Source organism: Pantherophis guttatus, chromosome 3 (genome assembly GCF_059756535.1).
Source record: "Pantherophis guttatus breed Tessera chromosome 3, ASM5975653v1, whole genome shotgun sequence".
Classification (NCBI taxonomy): Eukaryota; Metazoa; Chordata; class Lepidosauria; order Squamata; family Colubridae; genus Pantherophis; species Pantherophis guttatus.
The window spans coordinates 109,791,155-109,817,995 of NC_142065.1; the positions used below are offsets into that span (position 1 = coordinate 109,791,155).

The 26,841-nt window shown below is 43.3% G+C and overlaps 1 protein-coding gene and 1 pseudogene across 4 annotated transcripts in view; both read right to left on the reverse strand.

Annotated features, from left to right (window-relative positions):
* The window catches only part of PBX1 (PBX homeobox 1), a 350,318-nt gene that overhangs the window by 145,492 nt on the left and 177,985 nt on the right, over positions 1–26,841 (reverse strand). The gene's annotated exons all lie outside the window — the stretch shown is intronic.
* LOC148114752 (uncharacterized) lies at positions 5,090–9,780 on the reverse strand (annotated as a pseudogene). Its single transcript, XR_015733515.1, has one exon. The product of XR_015733515.1 is annotated as an uncharacterized LOC148114752 (transcript).

Consider the following 26,841-nt stretch of genomic DNA (forward strand, 5'->3'; position numbering starts at 1 on the left):
TGACTTCCCCGCCACCTTGAAAGAGGCGGTGGTGAGGCCTCTCCTCAAGAAGCCTTCCCTGGACCCAGCAGTGTTGGCTAATTATTGTCCGGTCTCCAACCTTTGTTTTGTGGCGAAGGTTGTTGAGAGTGTGGTTGCGCGACAGCTCCCCCAGTACCTGGATGAAGCGACGTATCTGGATCCGTTCCAGTGGGGCTTCAGGCCTGGGTACAGCACGGAAATGGCATTGGTCACGTTGGTTGATGATCTCTGGAGGGCTCGGGACAGGGGCTGCTCCTCTGTCCTGGTCCTATTAGATCTCTCAGCGGCTTTTGATACCATCGACCATGGTATCATGCTACACCAGCTGGAAGAGTTAGGAGTGGGGGGCACTGTTCTACGGTGGTTCTCCTCCTTTCTCTCTGACTGGTTGCAGTCTGTGTTGGCAGGGGGGCAGAGGTCGTCCCCGAGGCCCCTCGTATGTGGGGTGCCACAGGGGTCGGTCCTCTCGCCCCTTCTGTTCAACATTTATGTGAAGCCGCTGGGCGAGATCATCCGTGGTTTCGGGGTGAAGTTCCATCAGTACGCTGATGACACCCAGCTGTACATCTCCACCCCGGACCACCCCAACGATGCCCTTGAAGTGATGTCCCGGTGTCTGGAGGCCATGCGGATCTGGATGGGGAGGAACAGGCTCAGGCTCAACCCATCCAAGACCGAGTGGCTGTGGTTTCCGACGTCCCGATATAGTCAGTTGATCCCATCTCTGACTATTGGGGGCGAATCGCTGGCCCCCACGGAGAGGGCTCGCAACGTGGGTGTCCTCCTGGATTCACGGCTGTCTTTAGAAGAGCACTTGACGGCCGTGACCGGGAGGATTTTTCATCAGGTTCGCCTGATCCGCCAGTTGCATCCCTTTCTGGATCGGGACTCCCTACACACAGTCACTCATGCCCTCGTCACCTCCCGACTGGACTATTGTAATGCTCTCTACATGGGGCTCCCCTTGAGGAGCACGCGGAGGCTCCAACTGGCGCAGAGTGCGGCCGCGCGGGTGGTTATGGGAGCAACATGGCGCTCCCGTGTAACACCTCTCCTGCGCGAGCTGCACTGGCTCCTGGTGGTCTTCCGTGTGCGCTTCAAGGTTTTGGTTACCACCTTTAAAGCGCTCCATGGCTTAGGACCTGGTTATTTACGAGACCGCCTACTACCACAAATAGCCTCCCACCGGCCAGTACGCTCTCATAGAGAGGGTCTCCTCCGGGTGCCATCAGCCAAGCAGTGTCAACTGGCGGCCCCCAGGGGGAGGGCCTTCTCTGTGGGGGCACCCACTATCTGGAACGAGCTCCCCCCGGAGATACGGAGGATCCCGGATCTGCGCACCTTCCGCCGTGCTCTTAAGACCCTTTTATTCCAGCAAGCCGGCCTGGCCTAATTTTTCTCCCCTTTCTTTTAAATTTTAAATTTTAAATTGAAATTTTAATTTGTTTTAAATTTATTGGGATTTTAATTGTCGTGGGCCAATATTATTTTTTTAAATTATTTTAAATTGTTTTTAACTTTTGTATTTCTGTATTTTATCTTGTGCCTGTTCACCGCCCTGAGTCCTTCGGGAGTAGGGCGGTATACAAATTTAATAAAACATAAAACAAAAACATAAAACAGGGAGCGAGGGAAGACCCTTTACAGGGCAGAGCTGAGGATTTTGTACAGTTTCTGCATGATAAAATCGCTCAGATCCGGATCCGATTGGACTCTGACTGGGCAGAATCCAATGGGGAGACTAGGGTAGGTCTTGAGAGTAATATCTGGGTTGAGTTTGACCCTGTTTCTGTCAAGGAAGTGGACAGGATTATGGGTAAACTTGGTTCCTCCACTTGCTTATTGGATCCTTGTCCCTCCTGGTTGGTTTCGGCTGCCAGGGAGATGACTAGAGACTGGATCCAGGCAATTGTCAATGCTTCATTGAAGGAGGGAGTCTTCCCCGCCTCTCTTAAGGTGGTTCGACCTCTCCTCAAAAAGCCTTCCCTGGATCCAAACTCACTTAATAACTATCGTCCTGTCTCCAACCTTTGCTTCATTGCGAAGGTTGTTGAGTTTGTGGTGGCGCAACAGCTCCCACAGTTCCTGGAGGAAACGGAATACCTAGACCCATACCAATCGGGCTTCTGATGCGGACACAGCACGGAAACGGCATTGGTCGCTCTGGTGAATGATATCTGGCGGGCTCGGGATAGTGGTTGTTCCTCTATCCTGGTCCTACTTGACCTCTCAGCGGCTTTTGATACCATCGACCATGGTATCCTACTGCAGCGACTTGTGGGGTTGGGGGTGGGAGGCACTGTTTTACAGTGGTTCTCCTCCTACCTCTCAGGTCGCTTGCAGTTTGTATGGGCGGGGGGGGCGGAGGTCCACCCCGAGGCCCCTAAATTGTGGGGAGCCTCAGGGGTCGGTTCTCTCCCCCCTGCTCTTTAACATCTATATGAAGCCGCTGAGTGAGATCATTCGTGGCTTCGGGGTGAGATATCATCAATATGCTGATGATACCCAGTTATACATCTAGAAACAGACTCAGACTCAACCCCTCCAAGACTGAGTGGCTGTGGATGCCAGCATCTCGGGTTTCAGAGACCCCATCACTTTTGATGGGTGGGGAAAAACTTGCTCCTGTTGATAGGGCTCTCAACTTGGGTTTCCTCCTGGATGCTCGGCTGTCCCTAGAAGACCACCTGACGGCTGTGACCAGGGGGGCCGTCGCACAGGTTCACCTGATGCGCCAGTTGCGCCCTTTCCTGGACTGAGATGACCTTCGCACTGTCACTCATGCCCTGGTTACTTCCTGCTTGAATTACTGCAATTCCCTCTACATGGGCCTGCCCCTGAGATGCACCTGGAGACTCCAGCTGATCCAGAATGCAGCCACACGGGTTGTTACAGGAGCCCCTCGTTACTCCCATATAACACCTCTCCTGCGTGAGCTGCACTGGTTACCAGTGGTTCTCCGGGTCCGCTTCAAGGTGCTGGTTCTCACCTACAAGGCCCTACATGACTTAGGTCTGGGATATTTGCAGGACCTTCTCCTGCCTGCCTCCCACTGTCCTGTTCGCTCACATAGGGCTGCTCACCTCAGGGTTCCGACGGTGAACCAATGTCATCTGGCGGCGCCCGGGGTAGGGCGTTCTCTGTGGGTGCTCCCACCCTCTGGAATGAGTTGCCTACCGAGCTCCGGGCGGCTCCTGATCTCCACTCCTTCCGTCAGGACCTGAAGACTTGGCTGTTCAAGCAAATAGGCTGACTCTGATTCTGGGTTTTATTATTTATTATTTATTAGTTAATTTGGATTAAAATGGGATTTTGTTGTACATGTTTTTAACTTATGTTCGCTGCCCTGAGTCCTCCTGGAGAAGGGTGGCATATAAATACAGGAAATAAATAAATAAATAAATAAATAAATAAATAAATAAATAAATAAACAAACTTCCAGAATTCCCCAGCCAGCATGTGGAATCCTGACCTGCTCTCCTATAAACTTCCTTAAGCAGTTAGGACAAGTCTCTTTTTTTCTCAGCAGGACCCACAGTATATTATAGCAGGAGTCCCTAACCCATGGGCTGCAGCCAACTCAGAACCAGGTACCTGCCACTTCTGCAAATGGAGCTGTGTGCACTTGTGCACATGCCTATCACTTGCACAGAACCATCCCCTCTCCCCACCGCTGGGCTGCCAAGCTGGAAAGATTGGAGACCACTGTCTTACAGAGTTGCTTATGGATCAAATAGGTTGACCTAATTTTTGCCAGCTCAAATCTTTGTAGAAAGATGGTTGTTTGATTGGGTAAGATATAAATATACGTGCATGTATATAATGTAATGAAGCTGAGTTTCTGGTTAGAAACCCGCACTGAGAACGGGTGTTGGTCTTACCTGATATGCTCCTTCTCGGTGTGCTGAGAGAGAATCCAAGGAATGGGGTTAACTCTTGCCTTTCTGCTCTGAGAGTCTGTCAATCTTCTGTGGTCATGCCTCCTTTGCCTATGATCGTAATTTTAAAGAAGGCGTAGCGATTGACTTGTCATATTTCTGTTCTGATTTGGCCACTCCTGGACTCTGGACCAAACGGTCGCCAGGGTGGGATTGGATTCTCTTTTAGCACACAGAGAAAGAGCGTATCAGGTAAGACCAACGCCCCTTCTCTTGTGTGCTGAGGAGAATCCAAGGAATGGGACATACCAAAGCCGGCTGTCCTAAGGGTGGGCAGCACCCGAGTCTCCGAGGCTGTATGTACCTTCTGGAGCATATGCCTGATGAAGGCTGCTTCAGCCAAAGCGAAGGCGTCCAGTTTGTAGTGCCTTATAAACAGGGATGGAGAGGACCATGTTGCTGCTCTACAGATTTCATCAATAGAAGCCTGTGTAGGCCATGCAGCCATCATGGTTGCGCTTCTGGTGGCTATCACTTGCCTAGGTAATGGAAGAGCCTGAAGCTCGTAGGCTTTGGCGATGCATGTCCATATCCACCGGCCTATGGTCGATGCTGTAACCCTGTTACCCCCACGTAGAGGGCTGGAAAGATACAAACAGGGATTATGGCCTCCTAAGGGAGGCAGTTCTCTTGATGTAGGTGCAGAGGCCCTCCTAACGTCCAAGGTGTGCCACTTCTTCTCTAGGGCATGGGTCAGGCCCGGACAGAAGTCTGGCAAGATGATTTCCTGTGCCCTGTGGAACAAGAAATTCACCTTGGGAAGGGAGGAGGGATCCAACTGCAGAACCACCCTATTTGAATGGAATATGCATAGGTCCTCTCCTATAGAGAGGGCCGCCAGTTCATATATTCATCTGGCCGAAGTGACGGCCACGAGGAAGGCTACCTTGAAGGTAAGGAAGCACAGACTGGCTGACCGTAATGGCTCGAAGGGCGCAGAGGTGAGAGGTGGTAGGACTTTGGGCATGTCCCAGGTGGGGTACCTGTGTACCACCGGAGGCTTTAAATTAGCTGCGCCTCTAATGAAACTGTGCACAATAGGGTGTTGAATAAGGGACTCCAGATCCCCGCAGGATAACACTAAGGACAGAGCTGCCACCTGCCTGCATATGGTATTGGGTGACAGGCCCTTGTCCAGCCCTTCCTGAAGGAATTCCAGGACCTGGGCCACTGATACAGAGATAGGATCAATGTGACTTTTGGAGCACCAGCCACAAAAGGCTTTCCAGCCATAATTTCATAAATTCTGTTAGTAGATGGCCTCCTAGAGGCCTGGACTGTCTGTATTATTTTGCTGGAGAAATTGTCCAGCCTCAGAACTCTCTGCTCAAATGCCAGACGGTCAGTTGGAGCCATTGCAGTTCTGGATGGACTAAGGCCCCCTGACTGAGGGAGATTCTGTCTGGAGGGATCCTCCAGGGCTTGGATACTGACAGGCTGACCAGATCTGCATACCATGGCCATCTGGGCCAGTGGGGAGCCAGGAGCAGGACCTCTGCCCTCTCCGCCAATACCTTCCAGATTACCCCTGGAATGAGGGGAAGAGGAGGAAAGGCATATAGTAGCCTTTGATGCTATGGACTGCAGAGTGCATTGACCCCTTCTGCCCTCAGTGTTGCAAACCTGGTGTAAAACCTGGGCAGCTGGCTGTTTGACGGGGTGGCGAACAGGTCCAGGACCCGGGGGGGTGAACATTTCTGACAGTTCCCTGAATAGGTCTGGATGCAGGCACCACTCTGAGTGGTCGACTGTGGGTCTGCTGAGCCAGTCCACCTGTACATTCATTGTCCCTGAGATGTGCTCCGCTCTGATGGAGAAAAGATATCTTCATGCAAGAGGCCCAATTGTTTGGCCTCTTGCATGAAGGACCTGGAGTGGGTGACCCCTTGGTGGTTGATATGGGCCTTTGTGGCCACATTGTCCATCAGGATGAGCACATGGTGGCCAGAGATTGTGTCCTGGAACCAAGGCTAAGTGGGCTGACTTGAGCTCCAGCCAGTTGATATTGTTCCTCAGGTCTTCCTGAGTCCACTGCCCTTGTGCCATCTGGGACTGGAGGTGGGCGCCCCAGCCAAAGAGGCTGGCGTCTGTGGTGATGGTCAGGCATCTGGGCTCCTTGGTTATTGTTGTGGTCTACCAGCAGCCTGCGGAACTGGCAGTGGAGTCGGACAGTGAGGAGGCTGGGGAGGAACATGGGCCAGTCCTGGAGTCTGAGGAAGGCCTGGATGAGGGCTCTGCATCGGAGGCAGAGATGGGGCCAGGGCCATCTGGGAGTGATGTGTGGACTCCAGAGCCTCCAGAGTCGGACAGCAAAGAGGCAGGGGAACAGGAAGAACCTGTTTCTAGTGCATGCATGCGCAGAGCTGCCAGAAGGCACGAACAGTTAAAACAAAAAGGATGACTCGGGAGTAAGGCCTGGAGATGATTGGCCCCTCCTATAAGGCTTAAAAGAGGAGTAAAGGCACATGGGCACTTTGCAGGAAAGCAACGTTGTTAATTCTGTTCCCAGTCGGCATCTCTGTTTGATTCTGGAATCCATGTGGCTTTGCCAAGTAGGTCTTTGGCAGAGTGTCAAGGGAGATAAAGGTTGGTGATTATCCCGAAGTCCCTAAGGACTTTTTGCAACTAATTGCGACTCAGCTGTGAATGAACGTAATTCACAGCTGTTGCAATAAAAGAAGATTTTTGGGACTACTCGTGTGTTTTAATGACTCAGGAAGCCTAGGTCACAACAGTTATGGCCTGGGACATCCAGCACTGGAAGGATTGAAGTACATTTGGTGGAACCTGAACCCCGGCCTTTGAATTGCTCCTGCCGGACCTTTGGTAGGGCAGGAAAAACCACTATAAAGTCCTGGTGTGCAAGCGTGCCCAGGGGATGATTGAGATTGACCACACCCAAGTGTAGCAGTCGGTTGGTAGGAGCCAGGTGGCTCTTCGTGAAATTGATAGAAAACCCGTGATCCTGGAGGACCCAGATTGTGACTTGCAGATCCTCCGTCGCCCCAAGGTGGGAGGAGGACTATATCAGAATGTTGTCCAGGTAACACTGGACGGGAATAGGAACCGCCCTGAGATGTGCCGACAGTGCTGCCAGTATTTTGGTGAAAGTCCTGGGCACTGAGGACAGGCCAAATGGTAGGGCCTTGTACTGATAGTGTCAGCTCACATAGTGGAACAGTAGGAACTGCCGCTGGGATGGCAGGATAAGCACGTGGAGGTATGCCTCTGTCAGGTCAATGGATGTTAGGAAGTCGCCTTCTCAGATGCTCTCCAGTATGGACTGGAGGGATTGCATCTTGAACCTCCTGTAAACCAGGTGGTTGTTTAATCTCTTCAGGTCCAGAATTGCCCTCTACATCCCCCCTCCCCTGAGGTCTTTGGGACTACACATAGGATGGAGTAGTATCCCTGCCCCTGTTGGTTCTCTGGAACAGGCTGGATAGCTTGAATGTCCAACAAGTATTGAATTGTGGCCTCCATGAGGCCTCTCTTTGTGTTGTCTTTTGTGTTGTGGCCCCGCCCTCTGAGCCTGTCCCATCGGAGGAAGAAAGCTCCGAGCATGAGGAAGAGGAGTCAGCCAGGCCTCCCTCTCCAGGCCCCTCCCCTCTGGCATTGTCTCAGGTGCCGGCCGAGGGAGAGGAGATCAGTAGGGAGACAGCTGGCTCGGATCAGAGTGACGAAGAAACATCATTCCTGGACGCACGCCTCCGAAGGCGTGATAAACGTTTGCAGCAGCTTAGGAGGCGTGCTAGGGATTAGAACTGAGTCACTGGACCACACCCCAGAGACTATATAATAGAGGGTAGTGGTCAGTGATCCTTGTGACGAACAAAAGTAAACCTTGGATAGTCACTAAAGCCTCGTTCGGAACTGCGGAGAGAAATATTATTTCTGCTTGGACTTTTTGCACGTTAAGTACCTTATCTGTCTGTTTGTGAAAATAAAGGCATTTGGCAGACGGTGTGTCTATCGCTGCCAAGTGGGAGATAAGACCTGGGTGCATTCCAAAGTGTTTCCTTAACCCTCGGCTGGCTGTGTTTGTGTGTGTGTGGGTACGGGGACAGATCATTTTGAGATGGGGCAACGAATGAAGAATCTCAGGGGTGTGGAGAGAAATTCGAGGGTGAGACCTAGTCTCACCGTGTTCAGGACTCAAGTATCTGTCATAGTTGCCTCCCATTGGTCTGCGAATAGACCAGGGGTGGGTTCTACTTACCTTTACTACCTGTTTGCATCATGCCTACGCACATGTGCAGATCACTTCTGATGACGTCCGAGTCAGTGGGCAGAGCCATCTGCCGATTGTACTACCGATTCTATAGAACTGGTCCGAACTGGGGGCAACCCACCACTGGAATAGACTTAGGTGGCCACCAATGGGAGGGTTGGATTTGCAGTCATCTGGAGTGGCGAAAGGGATGACTTCCAGTGCCACAAAATGGCCGTTTGGCCTGGAATTGCTGCCTGTTCCTATCCCTAAATCCGGTTGTATCTGGTTGGCGGTTTTGTCTGTGGGAGTACGCCCTCTGGAGGTGAGGAGAGTCAAATCCAGTGTCTGTAGGCCTGAATGAAGGCCTACGAATATAAGGCAAGGGATGGCATTCAGCTTGCATGTATAGAGAGGACAGGACCTTTCTCCTGTCTTTGGTTTCCACCAGAATGGGCTCCAGGGCCTCTCCAAACAGCTTGCTGCCCTTAAAGGGAGCAGCGGCTAGCTTCCATTTATACTTCATATCCACCTGCCAGTGATGAAGCCACAGCAGGCAGCGGGCTGTCACCAAGGAGGCAATGGCCCTGGAAGTGAACTTGGCAGCATTCAATGTGGCATCAGCTGAGAATTCTGTTGCTGCTACCACTTTGTTAATGTCCTGGTGCAAGCAGAGGTCATCAGGCAGGACTCTCGCTTGCATCTGGAGAAGCCAGAGCAAGGAGGTTCTATTGAAAAAGGAGGCAGCTGTTGCTGCCTTGATGTGACTTGTGCCTTGTGGAGGGTCAGCTCTGCCTTCCTATCCTCCATCTTCAGGGCATCCTCCGTATCGTTAGACAAGATGGAGGAGGATGTTAAGGCTGCCACTGGTCTGTCTATCATTGGTGGTTGTAGTGCCTCAGTGAGGTCCAGGGCCACATTATAAAATCTTTTGTCACTCCCACTTGGGGGTGGGTATGTCCCTGGTTGGGATCATTGCCTCTGGACTACATCCAGGAATAATTTAGGTAAGGGAATTTCCTCACTCTCCGTGATTGGCTCTGAAAAATGTAACTCACTTGGGTCTGTTAGGCCCAATGCTGACTCCAATGCATTTGGGTCAGCTCCCATGTGAGCTGTGGTTTGGCCTTATATAGGAGAGATTTGAAGAGGGCCCGGTGAAATAGCCCTGCAAAGGTCTGGAGCCATCCCCTCATCCTCTGATAGAACAGTTCTTTCTGGTCATCATCTCCTGAGAGCAAGTCTCTGCTCTGCATGGATGAAGTGGGTGAGTGATGCCCTTGAAAGGCCACCAAGTCTCTTTGAACCTGGGATACTAGGTGTTGGCCTTGATGTAGGGGGGTGTCAGATGCCACAGAAGCAGTCTGATGGCCTTGCTGCAAGCCTGCAGCAATCCCCTATGCTATGGCCTCTGAGATCAGAAGTCTCATCTGATCAGAAATTTCAGGCCCCTGGCTGTCCCTTGTGCGGAGCCCTGCCGCTGTGGGTGTAAAGGTGGCCTCCGGAGCAGGATTCATCCTCTTTAAAGGTAGCTACCAATGTCTTTCTGCTGGCAGCAGGTTTGACAGTGAAGCAAAAAAGGCCTCATTGTTGACTGATGTAAATGGTAGCTGAGAGGATTGCTCTCTGGTGCCATCTGGTGACCAGGCCTGAGAGCTCAGTCCATTCTGTTGTCTTGCATCAGTCAAATGATCTAGCGGCTGTAAAGAGTGGGAAATGATAGATCCTCCCCTGGGGGAATTTTCCCGTCTCCTTCGCTTGGCTTCTCTCTCAGCCTTGGCAACTTCTTTGTCCAGGGCCTTTTGATGCCTCCAGGCGCCCTTCTCCTCAGCCTTAGAGGCCTTTTTGGAGGACAGGGCTTTTGCTCTTAGCCAGGCAGCTACACCTTTAATGGCTGATTTCAGCCCTGGGGAGCTTTTCTTGGGGATTTGGGATTGAACTGGGTAACCCTGGTCCACCCCACTCACTTGTGGCACCTTTGATGGCACGGAATCTGCCATTTTGAGTTTTTGGCCCTTCTGGACAAGACAGGTTCACTCCAGATAGGAACCCTGCTGCAGAGGCTTTTCCTGCTTTGCCACTGTGGAGCATGCACCTGGAGTTAACCGGGCAGTGACTCCAGTCCCCCCCACTGTCTGCGGGTAGATGACAGGGACCTCGGCTCTATCCGTTTGAGCTGGATCAAGGCAGCTATGCCGGATGGACAGGGGAGCCAGCTGGGTTGAAGGCAGCTATGACGGATGTACCGGGGAGCCAGCTGAGCCATTTGCTGCTTTGTGAAGTCTTACTCAATGCCAAAGATCTTACTGTGAAGATGAGTGAAAATCCAAGGAATAACTCTGTCTTTTTGTTCTAATTCTCCTGAGGAGCTATCTTCCAAATGTCTCTCTGAGCCAAGATTGAGTCAAAACTGGGATCACAGGCAAAGAAGGCATGACCACAGAAGATTGACAGACTCAATCTCGGAGCAGAAATGCAAAAGTTAACCCCATTCCTTGGATTCTCCTCAGCACACAGGAGAATTGCCCAATTAAGCAATGTGTGTATTTTTGTGCTTTGTAAAATATTCTAACTAAATCTAATAACATTTAGTAGTCAATCTCAACTCTCCATCTATAGATATAATATAAATTTATCTCACAAAAATGGTCTCAGGACATGAATCTTTCAGGGACTTTCCATATTGTTGATCATGGTTTCCTTTGGAAACTATCTCAGTTACAGTACCTGCCTTAAGGCACACCATTCTTTCAAGATTCAAACCATTCTTGCCCTTCCACAAGGCCCTAACAATTTAGCTCTTTCCCTGAGCACTGGGGCTAGATACCTTTTGTGGCCAAAACTTAATATTTAAATTGTAATATTTCTTCAAGCTTTTGTGGACCCCGTGATGACATTGTGGCTCCCAGGGGTCTGTGTAACACAAATAGAGAACCCCTGTTCTAGAGGAGCATATTGTGATGTATTTTTATTTTTAGTGCTTTATTTTTATGTTTTTTCAAGTTGTGAGTCACCCAGTATCATTCTTGTGAAATGGGCATCCATGTAATTCAAATAAATAAAGAAACAGACTAAAATAATAATCAATAATATTTTTCAAAAGTAGTGTATTCATGCTTTATGGCAGCATTTTTTCCTAAGCTTCTAAGCCCCACAGAGGGAATATTGTGGCCATGAGAGGACAGAATGTAGGGCCCTCTGTGTTAATATTGGGGTGAGGAGCTAAACAAATACCTGTGGGAAATACATTGAAAGAATAATTTTACTTCTTATTTCTAAAAAATACTGCCAAAAGCACTGGATTCCAGCATTTCATCAGTGAATTTAATAGTGACTTATTGTGGGGGGGGCGGGGGGGGGCTTTACAGCCCATAAAGAAGTCTAAGAGTTACAGGCATCCATTCTGGCTTATTTATATATTAAATAACTAGTATTAATTGGTTTTAGTTTCACAGACCAATAAGAGATTATGAAGCAGTTACAGCTATTTGAAATCTTTCAGGTTCTAGAAGCCATTTCTGCCTTATGTATAGAAATGCTTTTTCAAAAATAAGGGGGAGCTATCCATCTGATGCCTGTATGAGAACTTGGCCTTAGCAACTACATGGACAAAGTGATTAACAGTGAAGCTGAACAAACCTGGGAGGATCACAAGGATAGTATTATATGGGAGAATAAACAAAGAGGTTGTGCTGGAAACTTCTACCCAAGATAAACCCAACTGCTGTATTAGCAAAATCTCTCAGAAGATACTGGCCTTGATCACATGAGGTTGAATTGCATCTAGCCTCTCTTTCTCTTGCTAGGAGAAAGCGCTTGTGCTTGTTCATGAAATGGTCACTTCACATTCAGCTCAAAGAGTGTCTCAGAAATATGCAGTAATAATAACAGCAGTAATGGTAATAAATAACATGGTGCATTTTCCCCAGGGGCAACATTAATAGTACAACTGGAAATGTTCAATTTGATTATAATGCTTTACGAAAAGGTCATTGAAAGACTGCAAAGTTTACCTTAGGGATGTTGATTCTCCTTGCTGGATGAAAATGAAAAAGTCAAACCATTCTGTGCAGCACCCACATTTCTCTCACATTTTCTGGGGCCAACAGCAGGGAGTATTGTTTATTTAAGATATACAAAGAGAATGGATGATATCCAAGAATGCATGCATCTCAGAGCTCGGAAGCATTTGTTCTTGAAAGAATGATAAAACAATTTTAAAAGCACACATTTAATATATTTTATAATCCACTCAGAAAAGCTGTGCTGGAACAATCGCTTCTGGTGAACAACACTAGTGATGGAAATTTGACTCCCATTTCTTAGCTATCCTAGCTAGCATTCCATCTAAATATACTTGTTTAAAGTACCTATACATCCGGAACTAATCATCTGTACCTGAAATAAACATGGTACATACCTTAATGTGGAGTTGGTTAGAAGATGACTTTTGTTAAGACTGTAAAACTTGTGATATTTTGAGACTCCCACACATTTATCATAGCTATCAAGGAATGTGTTTTATAATTTTCAGTTTTTTATTTTCAAAGCTTTGAGTTAATTTCCAATTATACTAGATTACATGTAAACTATGAAAATCAAAATAACCTTGGAAAACAGACAGTGGCAGTTATTCCCAGAGCATCGATGGAACATTTATTGCTGCAGAAATTGTAAGATTACAAGTTTATAATCAGCCTAAAAAAGGAAAAGTAGGAGTCTGTAAGGAGGGGCGCTACTATAATATTTTGCAGCATTTCAGTGTAAAGCATAGATTCACAAGATCTCTGTGATATTCTTGCACTATAATTACAACAGAACCTTTGCAAGCAAACAGGGAAATTTGGAAATGCCTGCAGAAATTCATCAAGTACAGAAATTATATCACATTTATTTAATTAATTAATTTTAAATGCTTGTCATCTATATCCCTTGTAGGGGACTCTTGTAATAGCATAGTTATTGGATGCTTGTTACACTGCTACCATGTAACAGTGTAACAGAAACCTAACAGAGACGGATATTTTGGAAGACAACTTAACATGGGTACTGAAATAGCTGCCCCCCTCCAAAAGGTTCTTGAACCACTGGGACGCCATCTGAATTCCTTAAATCAGTACCAATAGCAATAGTAATAATTACAAAACTATGTTTAAATATAGGTTAGCAGTAAATGGAGAAAGGACTGGAAAAGGTCAGTGTTCGTCCCAGTACTAAAGAAAAGTGACACATGCATCTGCTCAAACTATCACACAATAACCCTGACATCCCATGCTAGCAAAATGTTGTTGAAAATCATACAAGATGATTGGGCTCAGTCATGGAAAGAGAACTGTTTGAGATACAGGCTGGTTTTAATAGAGGAAGAGATCTTTGCAATTGCTTGATGACTGATGTAACAGAATGTGTATTTGCATTTCTTCAACTAGTAATCTCCTTCAATTATACTGAACATTATAAATTATGGAGGAACCTAAAATCTAGACATGATATACAACAGAAAACACATAAAGAATGATGAGAACTAATCTATAAAGTCTTTGAGACTTGGATGTGGCTGAATAGAGAAATAGAGACAGTCATTTTTAAAACATGTATTTATGACATCAGTTTCTTTATTTTTAAAAATGAAATCAGTTTTAAAACACTTGACCATTATGTTTATAGGGAGCCAGTTCATACCCAGAAAATAAACATGTATCTTTAATTGAAAATAAAAAAATTGGGGTGACATTGTACTTTCTTGCTTGAAACCATAATTCTTCATATTTATACTTTACAAAATGTGGGAATATAATATAAACTTACTTTCACTTTTTTAAACCATACTACTCTACCCCAAAAAGCATTCTCATTTTTAACATGTGCCAGGAACAAACTGCTACCCTTCCAGCTATGTTGCTTTCTCAGTGGATGATTTTTGTAGCTCTACAGAAAGTTGGGAGGCTGAGTGACAGCCTTTGACAGGCCAGAATTTGCCCAATACTCATTCTTGCTGTAGATGTAAAAATATAAACTGCACTAAATTATTTGTCCATGCAAAATAAAAGGAGTTTTTATGAATAAGACAAATATTGCCAGTCAAAATATAATAAAGAAAATAACTGCAATACAAGTCAAGCAATAACAGAAATATAAAAAGCAATCTTGAATAAAATCCTGCTGATTTGCTATTTGCTTAAAAGATGCTGAACCTCTTAAAAAATGTGCTTCTTGCCTCCCTTGCCAATGTATAGAGCAAAAATCAACTTCTTTAAAGAATGGGATGAAAATATTTAAAAAGTGGGAAAACAACAGTTTTATAATGGCATCTACATCTGGCATCTCCACAAAATGTGTATGGGAATTATATTGGTTCTAAAGAACAGGGCTGGTGGGAAAGAATATTGAAAGTGATGCAAAAGACTTTTTCAAGTTGGATAGTGTCAGAAAAACGATTACAATTATATAAACCATTTAGATATTTCTTTGTAACCAGCAAAGAAATGTTTCTGTTCCAAAATCCATGGATAGGCAGGTGCCTGTCTTCCAGTGTGTATGATTTCCTGCCCTCATTGCAGATAAAACTTACATATTTTGCAGGGAGTGTCTAATTTGGAGAATAGTTGTGTATGTATTTGTATTATTATTAATAATAAATTGGTATGTCATATTTTCAGTATTCAAGTGGGCACAGAAAGGAACTGGCATTCAGAGCTTTCAGTGGAGCAGCAGAAGAGCTATTTTAGTGGTGGATGGAAAGATGGCAGACAGAGAAACCTCCACGGCTTTCTTTCCTTTGATTCTGTTCTGCAGTTCCATCTCTCTTTCTTTTTTTTTTATTCAAGCTATATGTGACTGAAATGCCCAAACATACATCATCTCCTTTGTTGATTAATCCTCCCCTGTGTGCCTTCAACTCTCTCTGAAATCAGCCAGGGAAACAGCATCTCAAAGAAAGGCCGGGCCAGAGTGTGTGCTACTAGGTTGGGCTCCTGTGCTCATAGATCTGCTTAATTTGGCCTATCTCTCCCCAGTGATAAGGCTGCTAACAGCCTGTTATCAGGCAGTCAGTGAAAATGTGCTCCAGCCTGATTAGGTCTCAGTCTTTGCCAAGGTTATAAACAGCCGTTATCGTTTTCCCGAACAGAATAATCCGGACAGTATCAGCTCAGAAACATATGGGCCACACAGCGAAGATAGCCGCTGACGGACACTTCATTTTAATTGTAACGAGTGGATAGCAGCAGCCGGCAGACAACAGACACAACTGCCCAGTTGGCAGCTGTTCATTCTCTCTCTCTCTCTCTCTCTCTCTCTCTCTCCCTCCCTCCCTCCCTCCCTCCCTCCCTCCCTCCCCCCTTCCCTCCCCCCCCCTCTCTCTCCATTCCTCCATTCCTTCCTCCCTTCCCTTTGGATGTTAAAATATACATATTGACTCTACCTAATACATCTCTCATAGCAAAGCATACCCATCTCCCAGTAGAAAAAGACAGCTCACCACCTCCACATTTCATTTCATTAAAGCTGACTATGAAAACTGCTACAACCTCCCAAACTGCACAAAAGAAAACAGATGCATTTGCTTTATTACTCTCTTTTTCTTATTACTGTGTTAAAAATGCTCTTTCTTGTTCCTAGATTTCAAGAGAATTAGGTCACATGAAGAAATACTATAGTGCAAAAACCGAAACTACTTTTGGCATCAGATCTTGAATTCTCTTCCCATTAATCCACAGAATTCTAACAGCAGCACCTGGATGAGCAAAGCGTATCACACCAATAATCTACAGAACTAATGGCCTGAGATAACTCAGCAAGTCACTGCAGCCACACCCTACAATGGACAATGTTCATACCCTTAGATCAGATCTTGCAACAACAATATATTTAAAAAAAGCGGGGACAGGGGGGCTTGATGGAAAAGTTAATGGCCTCCAAACAGGATAATCAGCAAACAAAGCCAATCTTCTATTGACTCTTTCTACTATTTAGTTACTACTGGTAGACATGTCAGCATCTCAAATTATTTTACCTTGAAAATAGCTGAGATTGCTGTTTCAGATGGTGATGAGAGCCAATACTGAAAGGAGCAGTCAAAACTGGGAAAAGACTTTTCCAAATGGTACAATCCTGCCAGGAAACAGAACAAAACCCAACAGAGTAACAAACTTGTAAGGAACCTTGGAAGTCTTCTAATCCAAGCCTCTGCTCAAGCCAGAGACCCTATGCCACAGGTGTCAAACTCGCGGTATCACATTGCCGTCACATGACGTATCACAACATTTTTCCCCTTCACGGACCTGGGGTAGGCATGACCTGCACGTGACGCATCTGGCCCATAGGCTGCCACTTTTGACACCCCTGCTCTAAACCATTTCAGACAAGTGGCTGTCCAGTCTCTTCTTAAAAGCCTCGGTGATGGAGCTCACACAGCTTCTGAAGGCAAGCTATTCCACTGGTTTATTGTTCTCACTGTTTGCAGATTTCTCCTTACTTCTACGTTGCTTCTCTCCTTGGTTAATTTCTCTTCACTGTTTCTTGTCTTGCCTTCTGGTGCTTTGGAAAATAGGTTGACCCCTCTTCTTTGTGGCAGTGTCAGGTCTGCCATCTTCGGCTTGGCACCTTGCTGGCATCCTGCCATCAAAAGCCAGGGGGGCACAGGGGAATAAATGGACAATAAACATATATGGGGATGTGATGGGAAATAGGGAGGGGGGATGACAGATTCATGAAGACCAGAGAAGCACAGAACCAGTTTGTGCCAGTGCTCAAAGCCATGCACCCTGAGAATGGAATGTGGACTACCCCACATTTCAGTGTTTCTCAAAACATCTATGCTGATCTTCATTGGCTGAAGATGAACTGATCATGGGGGGAGGGCTAGGATGAGGGGAACAATTTGTATCTTTTAACATGGGAAACTTAGTTCTAGTATGATGTTACTGCAATCAGCTTCCTTTAGTAATTTTTTTTTCTTTTTTTCCTAAAGTACCAACCTGGGTAGCCTCTCAAACATTGGAATACTGCTATCATGTCACCCCTGGTCCTTCTTTCCACTAAGCAAACCCAATTCTTGCAACAGTTCTTCATATGTTTTAGTCTCCAGCCTGCTAATCATCTAAATTGCTTATGAAAATGTTGAAGAGTACTGGCCTAAAATGGAAAGTTGGGGTACCTCATTCGTACTTTCCTTGAAGTAGATGTAGTTCCATTAAGGAGTATACATTGAAAGTGATTTATCAGGCAGTTACAAATCCTTCTGGTGGTGATGTTGTCTAACCCACATTTTTTTAGCTTAGCAAGAAGTAGGCTGTGGTCTATTTTGTCAAATGCCTTACTGAAATTCAAGTACAATATGTCTACTGCATTTGCTGGTCTACTAATTTAGTCACTTTGTCAAAGAATGAAATAAGATTTGTGTGTCATGATCTGTTTTTAACAAACTTGTGTTATGTTCTTGTTATAACTTTACTTGCTTCTAGATGTTCACAGATCTGTTGCTTCATTATCTTTTGATTATCTTTTCTAGGATCTTCCCAGGTATTGATGTGTGGCTTATTGGTTTTCCCTTTTTGAAGATGGGAACTGCATCAGCTCCTTTCCAGTTCTCTGGTAGTTCCCCGGTGCTCCAGGTTCTTTGAAAGATATAGTTCAATGGTTCCGAGATCACATCTGCCAGTTCCTTTAGAATTTTAGGATGCAATCCGTCAGGTCCTGGTGATTTGTACTTGTCCAGAGTGGTGTTCTCTTACCATTTTCTTACTTATTTTAATTTGTATTCCTCGTCTGTCTTTTACAGTTATGTTTTGGGTAGGTTGGGCTGTATTATCTTTTTGCTGAAGACAGATGCAAAGAATGAATTAGGTAGCTCTGCTTTCTCTCTATCCCTGTTACTCCCTTGCCATCTTCTCTCAACATTTCTATACAGCTTCACTTCATTTTTAAAAAGACTTTCACAACACTGATATTTTGGTAAGAGGCTATAGATTAGGATTGTTTATGTACTTGCTCTCATGCTTCATGAAATTAAGATTGCAAGTAGGGGTTGTGGCAAAAATCAAAAGTGCAACAGTCTATTCCAGAAGTCGGCAATGGAAGGAACAGACATACACACAACCAGTGGTGGGATTCAATATTTTTAACAACCGGTTCTGTGGGCGTGGCTTAGTTGGGGGTGTGGCTTGGTGGTCATGTGACCGGGGGTGTGGCTAGCTGGTCATGTGACCGGGTGGGCGTGGCTATGTGCATAGGGACTACTCAGAGGGCTGAAAAAAGTCATTTCTGACTGGTCCTCGCACTTATGACCATCCTCACATTTATGCCCATTGCGGCATTCTTAACAACCGTGTCAGTCATTTCACTACTACTTCTCTTCACCATGGTGACAAAATAGGGTGTAAAACGTAAAATGTGAGTACAGTTGTAAGTGCGAGGACTGGTCAAAAGTGTGAGGACCGGTCAAAAATAATTTTTTCAGCCTTCTGACTAGTCCATATGCACATAGGGACTATTCAGAGGGCTGAAAAAAGTCATTTCTGACTGGTCCTCACATTTTCGACCGGTCCTCGCACTTATGACCTTCCTCACATTTATGCCCGTTGCGGCATTCTTAACAACTGTGTCAGTCATTTCACCACTACTTGTCTTCACCACAGTGACAAGATAGGGCGCAAAACATAAAATGTGAGTACAGTTGTAAGTGCGAGGACTGGTCAAAAGTGTGAGGACTGGTCAAAAATAATTTTTTCAGCTCTCTGAGTAATCCATATGCACAAAAGGATACAGCAATAGAGAGGGATGAAGGAAGGAGAAGAGAGATAGAAGAAAGAAGGAGAGACAGGGAAGGAAATGAAGGGAGGAAGGGAAGGGAAATTAGAATAAGAGTGAGGGTAAGAGAGGGAGGAAGAGAGGAGGAGAAGAAGAGGGGGGAAGAGAAAGTAAGAAGGAAAGAAAAGAGAGAGGTGGTAGGTTTGAGGAGAAAGATTGCTGTACAGTTAAAAAGATGAAATGGAAGAAAGGCAACCCCAAACAAATATAAAGATATTAAGATAAAGGATGAATTGTTAAACTTTAAAGAATAAAAGAGAATAAATATGAATAAATAGCAGTAATTAGAAACACACGTACAAACATACAATGTATTTTCTTTGAACAGAGTATTTGGCCGGTTCACAAATTTAAACAGTGTTTAGTCATTTCAATTAAATTTACAATTTCTATATTTCCTTTTTGCCATATTTATTCCTTATCTATTTTTTTAAAAAAACCAATATTACCCTTCATTCTCATCTCTAATCTTAATCAAATTCAATTTTTCCCTTCTATATTATACCCCTTCTCATTGTCATCTATTTTTATATCCATCCTCACATTGGTTAATTATGTAATATTACAGTTGTTTAATATAAATTCAACATTTTAATATAAATCAATTAGTTATATAACTACCTTTTTTGTATATTAATCAATATGAACATGAATATTCCAATTATTTCCATGCAATCCAATTTCTTACAAATCAATTAATTATATTTACCAATAATAATAAACCAAATAATTTCCTCCATATATTCCTCCAAACCACAATTTAACCATTTCTGCTTTCAACACAATATACAATTAATAGTATCTCAATTATTACAATTCCCTATTCAAATAGAGCTTTTTTTCTTTTGTGTTTTAAAATCTTGAACTCTCCTCTTTTTCCCTAAAGAGGAACTACCTCTTTAGGGAAAACTACCTTTCCACTAAAGGTAGTTTGCACCTACCTTTTTTGGTGAGGAAAAAGAAAAGAAATCTGCCTGCCTAGTTTTCCAACGTTGCAGCAACAGTAAAGCAGGCTTTTACTTTCAGTTTCGTTTTTCAGCATAGATAGGGGGGAAAAAATCTGCACTCTTTGCAAGCAAGCAGCAGAGCCCTGAGCAAAACAGCTGAGAGCAAATCAGCTGAGAGTCGGGAGGCCGATAGAATCAAGGGGCTAATTAGCTTATGCTGAAGCTCCGCAGGCCAATAAAATTACAAAAAAACACCGAACCGTTTGTTAAATTGCTGGCTCACCCACCCCTCGCCCACCACTATTTAGTGGCAATAAATAGTGGTGCGGAGGGGCGGGGCAAGGGGTGGGGTGAGCCAGCAATTTAACAAAGGGTTCGGCCGAACCTCCTAGAACCGGCAGAATCCCACCACTGCACACAACCCACCTTCCAAAGTCATTGAAATCTACTGAGATCATGAAATCTACTGAGATCCTCAAATCTTAAAACACTGTAGTGTTTTCACATAGGATCTCCTTGGTAAAATTATTAAAAATCTAACTTAGCAAGTTTCAAAATGATTTAATTTGTGTGTTTATATGTGTGCATCCATGCTGTGAGCATTGTGGTGGCCTAGTGATGAAGATGGTTGCCTCCCACTCGGAAGGTTGAGAGTTCAACCCTAGCTAGTGGCAGATGTTTCTCTCCTAGGGCTCAAAAAAAAAATCTGCTGTGAACTCTACATGGTGTCAGAAAGGGCATCCAGCCAGAAAAATGCTCAACTCCATCCCGTCACCCCAACTCTACCCCAAGCGATTGATTACAGGGTTGTAATAAATAAGTTTGTGTATCTATGCTATAATCCAAACTGCATAATGATGCCACTACCTGAAAAAGTTGCTGACCAATAGCTTGTTCAATTTTTTTATGATTGAATGTTGCTCAACAAAATTCATCAGCTGTTGCCAATGAAGTCCATATGTTAATTTTACCCTCTAATGTGGATTATGAATAAATAATTCCTTACTGAAGCAGCCTGAACCCCTAACCTTAATATGATATCTGGGATAGAGAAAGTACCTTTATTATTTTTTAAACAGGAATATTTTAGTTGTTGCTATTTCTGGCCAAAGAAGGAAGGAATTATCTGAGCACCCTTTTATAAAATAGGTGTTTTGTCTGTTTTGTAGAGGACAAAACATATGATCTGATATTTAAGGATGCAGTCCAGTGTCTGTTTTATAGTTAATTTCTTGGAAAAGTTCTTGTCATACAAAACATATATTTGATCTGTTTCATGGAGCAAAATATGTGGTATTTTAAGGTATTTCAGATTCAACACAACCATTGTCTACAGGTTTCTTGAAATCTTTGTGACTAGGCTACCACCATTTTCTGGAAGTCCCCAGAACAATTTCCAGATTTTCAGGAGCGCCCATGGTGGCTTACTCTGTATAAACACTTATTGCTATATTGTTTATTTTTTATTATTCTAGGAGAAATTTTGAGGAAAAATGCAGCTTTAAGCTTCTGTAAGTATAGTTTCATTTACATAAGCAATATATATCCAGAATCTTGTAATCTGAGGATTCTAATACACCAAGTTTTTATACTTTCAATTAGGATTAAACAATAAATAAATAAATCCTGCATATTATAAGCAAATTGTGATGCTGTCATTTTAAATGGAAAGGCCCTAGGATAACTACTTCCCTATGACCAAGCTATTTTAGTTAATGATCATGGATGAAACAGAACTAAAATAAGAGTGTCTCATTGTCTTCAGTATCTTCTTTTCTTCAACTTACTCTGATTAATTCAGTGATTGTGCAAATTGATGAAAAGCGGGTGATATCTCAACAATAGTAACAGTTAAGTTGGATAAACAGCTATATCACACATACTGTCAAGAACCTAGAGCTGTGGGTCTCCTTTTCCATATGCTGATAGGAAGGCATTTGCTCTCTCTCTCTCTCACAATCCATAAAGTCTCCTCCCATTCGGTTCTGCCCAGATCCGCTGGTTATCTCTGTGGGAGCACCAGTTCAGCTGTAATGAAGGATGGTTCATTGAGGTGTAAAGCTTCATTTGCATTCCCTCACTGTCCCTTTCTATAGCAAGCTCTCCCACCCACTTTCTCAAAAGGGGAGGCTTAGTTGAGAGATTCTTAACTGCATTTGCATTCTTGAGACAAGCACTTTGGCATTAATTCATCTCTGCACAAAAGTCTCCTTTCATCTTTTTCCCTCTGTTCAAGAGACCAAGAATGAATTCTGCAAGAGTAGTGTGCTCTTTTAATGCTGCAGTGCTGTGCCATGCAGGATTACAAGGGATTGGGGGGGTTTCCTTTTCTTTATTCCCAGCGTTCAACAGCTCTGCCTTGTTTTGCTATTAAAAATACAGCAAGATAATGTTCTTAGGTCCATTAGCTACAGTAATGGTGCTGCCACTTCTGTCTCCAAATGCACCCTGCTCCTACAAATGCAACCACAGTCAGCCCCACTTGCTCTCCACCCTGCAGTGAGAGTGCTTGATAAAACAACAACCTAATATCCATACAGCAAAGAGAGCTTAGAAACATTGGGAAATTCAGGCCTGGGCTCTGATTCACAGATGCTCTCACTATAATCTGTATTCTGATCTCAACACCAGGAGGGCTGTGAGTAGAATAACCATTAACCAAGGTCTCATAAAAAATTCAGCCTTCTTGACTTCCCTGCATTTACTGCTGTTTCACAGACATGAACACTGAGAAAATATAGATAGCCAGAAAAGATTTCCATCATCCAATATTCTGCATTGAAAGTGGAGGGCCATTGCCTTTGTTAGGTCAGCCAATGCTTCTCTAAGCAATAGTGGGTTTTATTAGGCAGAATATCTGACTACTTCATTTAAATCTTAGATGAAGATTTGCATCTAGATCCTCAAAGGGGAAATCCAAGAGCGTATAAAAGCTGAAGTTCTCCTTAGTCCATTCTACACAGCCAGTTAAGAAGGAACATAATTACTGTGAAGAATGCTGTTCAGGAGACACTTGTGACACTAGCACAACCACCAACCTCACTGCAAGGTACATATTTGAATAATATTGTGTTTGCAATGACAACAGCAATTATTTGAAAATTGAAGCAAGGGATTAAAATGAATGTAAGAGGCGAATAAAGGAAGGCTGTGCAATTTCTTTGTGAAAACTGACATCCAGAAATGAGGTAGGTTACAATTCATTAGGGTGATATCTTTCAGATATGTTACTGAAAATTAAGGGCATACTTGTGTGGAGGGGAAGTCTTCTCTGTCTTCTAGTCAAGGCAACTGCTACTTTGAAATCTATGGAAAACTAAGAACTCAGGTTTCAACTAATAATCCATTTAGTATGTATGATTCATCAATCCAATAGGTTGAGTGTGTGTGTGTATGTGTGTGTGTGTGTGTGTGTGTTTTGCTTTAAAGATCTGTTTATAGAGGGTAGAGAAGATAAGCAAAAAACAGAACATTAGTTGTATTTTAGGACAAGATAAGTTACTCAAATTGTTTACACATGATGAAGGGGAAAATCATTTCTTTATTTCTTTATTTTTTCTTTTGGATTTTTCTTTTTTTTAGTTTATATTGGTTTTAACTTTTTAATTGTAATGTTTTATAAAATTACTATTAAAAAGTAAATGTGTTTTAATACACTTCATAGACTGTGTTGCATTTCTAATCAAAACTGATCTCAAAATGTTTTCCCTGCCATTGAAAAACCTGAATTGGTTGATGATATTGGCCAAATATATTCATGGTTGATCTTAACAAATGTACCCACTTGATAACTTAAGAATTCAGGTAATTCTTGATTTACACCCATTACTGTTGAAGGTCAAGGTGTAAGGTTGAATGAAATGTATAATTATAACAACTTCCCCATCCCTGATTTCCCCAATGCATTTGTTAAATGAATGCATGGGTCATTAGGTAGAGCATGGGATAACTCATGGGTGGGGGAGACCGTTGGAGGTCTTATGCGGGCACAGGCACAAGAGAGGCCTCCCAAGGCCTTCCTCCACCCTCTGCTTCCTGCCCCCTGGATCCCCCAAAGTCCTATGGACCTCTTCCATATCCCATATACTTACCTTTTGAAGATAACCAGAGCTCAGGAAGTTGGAGCAGGGAAGGCTGCTCCATTGCTAGGCCAGTTTTGCTTCCCTTGCAATCATCTTCCCCAGCTCAAGCCATACTAGTTTTATGCACAATCAATGAGAAGAAACGCTTTCGCTTTTGCTCCTCTGGCAATTCTTTGTGCCCTTGGCTGGCATGGGGGAGGAAAAGATTGCAAGAGGAGGAAATGTGGCAGGGTTTCTTCTGTTGATTGTGTGTAAAGCTACTGCGATTGATGCTGGAGGAAAGGGGAGCAAAAGGAACAGAATTTCTTCTCAATTGTGCAATGTGGCCAGTAATGGCCCAGCAAGGGAGTGGCCTTCCCTACCCTGACCATTTGAGTTTTGGATATCTTTGAAAGATATGTGAGCGAATGGTGACCAGGGGTTGGAAGGAGTGAGTGGAACCCAGTGGGGTGACAAAGCAGGCCCAGAGCCTCTTGGGAGCTGGTGGGGCACAAAGGGAGAGAAATAGGAGGATGAGTGTGCTGCAGAATTTCTGTGATTGATTGTAAGGATGAATGACTGTTCAAGGGATCGTAACTTTGAAATGGGTTCATAGTAGCTTTTGGGGAAGGGGTGTTGTATGTTTGAAAGTTCATTAAATGGCCTTTCATACCTTGAGGACTACATGTGTGAAACAGACTATACAAGTGTGGAAAATCCAATCAGTAACTTGGGCCTAATTCATATGATAGTCAATAGATCAGAGATTTCAAAAGTGAAGCTCACAGGAGTTATAGAACTCACCAAGTCTTTTACATTGAAAACAGAAAGTCCAGTAGGAGATGACCAAGCTGAACCTGAGAGCAGAATTAAAGGCATCATCAGCTTGCCATCTCTATGCTCCTGTAAGAGACCTAAATCCAGCCTCCCTCCCCCTTCAAATGAATCCATTGACTCCTATCTGGTGCCAATTTGCCCTGAGCATTAATAGATCAGATTTTTATGTATAGGTTGCATGGAATAAATTCCTACTGCTTTTGAACTGGAGAAAATAGACAATATACTTTTTATTCTGATAGACATTCATCTTGGTCCAGATTAGATATGATATGGACAACAATGGATTTGATGTTGAATATAGAACATGTGGAAATAAAACCTAATTTATGGGCAGTTCACAATCCGGTGACAGTTATATGGAAAGAGCGTAAAAGAAGATCTAGATGGACTTTAAATACCGCAATATTAAAAGAGAAAGATTTTGTACAGAAAATGGAAAGGGAGTTGGACTTTTTCTTTAAAGAAAACAAGAAGGAAACATCGGCACAAAATTGTTGGGATACAATGAAGGCCTATGCCAGAGGATTAATCATAGACTATACAAGGAAAAGAAATGTTAAGAAAAGACAGAACTTTAAAATATTGACTGATGACTATAAAAGACTTGAAAAGGAACTCCAGAAAGCTCCATATAAGAAAGATATCAAAATTAAAATGGACACAATAAAACATAAAATGGACCTATTGGAGAAAGAAGATTTAGCCCAAAAAATAAGAAGTGCAAAACAGAATTACTTTGAAAATGCGAATAAGCCAGGAAGATGGCTAGCATATAAATTGAAAAAAGAAAGAGAATCAAGAAAAATAATTCAACTAGTTGATGATCAAGGGCAAAGTAAATTTGGAAATAAAGAGATGGGGGAAATAATACAAGAATATTAGAGACAACTTTACAAGAGAGAGATGATAGAGGAGGAAAAAGTGGCAAGATATCTACAAGATGCAAAATTACCTCGGATTCCCAAAGATACTGAAGAGATGTTGGAGGGGAATATAACAATGATGGAATTAACAGAAGCAATTAAGAAACAGAAGAATGGAAAGGCACCAGGACCAGATGGCTTACCTGTTGAATATTACAGGACATTACAAGAATCTTTAAGTCTCCCATTACTGGATGTCATGAATGAAGTGATGATAAAGAAGAAAATACCCAAATCATGGACTGAGGCGTACATTACATTGATTCATAAGGAAGATACAGACCCACAACAAATCAAAAATTATAGGCCTATTTCCCTGCTAAATTCAGATTACAAATTTTTTGCTACAATACTGGCAGAAAGACTTAAGAGATATCTGAATAATTTTATATATACAGATCAGAATGGATTTCTCCCAAAAAGACAAATTAGAGAATATAAGAATAATTCTGGATACTTTAGAATACTATGAAGTACATCCGGAAAAGCAGATGTCGTTGATATTTTTAGATGCACAAAAAGCTTTTGACAAAGTTAACTGGCGATTTATGCTACTTCAAATGGAAGAGATGGGCTTAGGTAGGAAATTTATCCAGGCAATTGAAGCTATATATTTTAAACAGACGGCAAAAGTAATGATAAAAGTAATGGTCAATTGACTGACTCTATTGAAATAGAAAAAGGTACTAGACAAGGATGTCCGCTGTCCCCATTGTTGTTTATATTGACTTTAGAAGTTTTAAATAGAAACATCAGAAAAGAAAAAGAGATAAAAGGTATGAAAATACGAAAAGAAGAATATAAATTACAAGCCTTTGCAGATGACCTGGTCTTTATTATTGAAGAACCATTAATAACAATAAATAAATTGATAGAATCTATTGGAGAGTTCAGAAAAGTAGCTGGCTTGAAAATTAATAAAGATAAAACAAAGATAATGACTAAAAATATGTTGAAAAAGCAAAAAGAGGAATTGATGGCGATTTCAAAGATGCAGGTCACAAATAAGGTAAAATATTTGGGGATATATTTGACAGCAAGGTGTAGCGCACTTAAAGAAAATAATTATAATAAGCTTAAACAACAAATAGG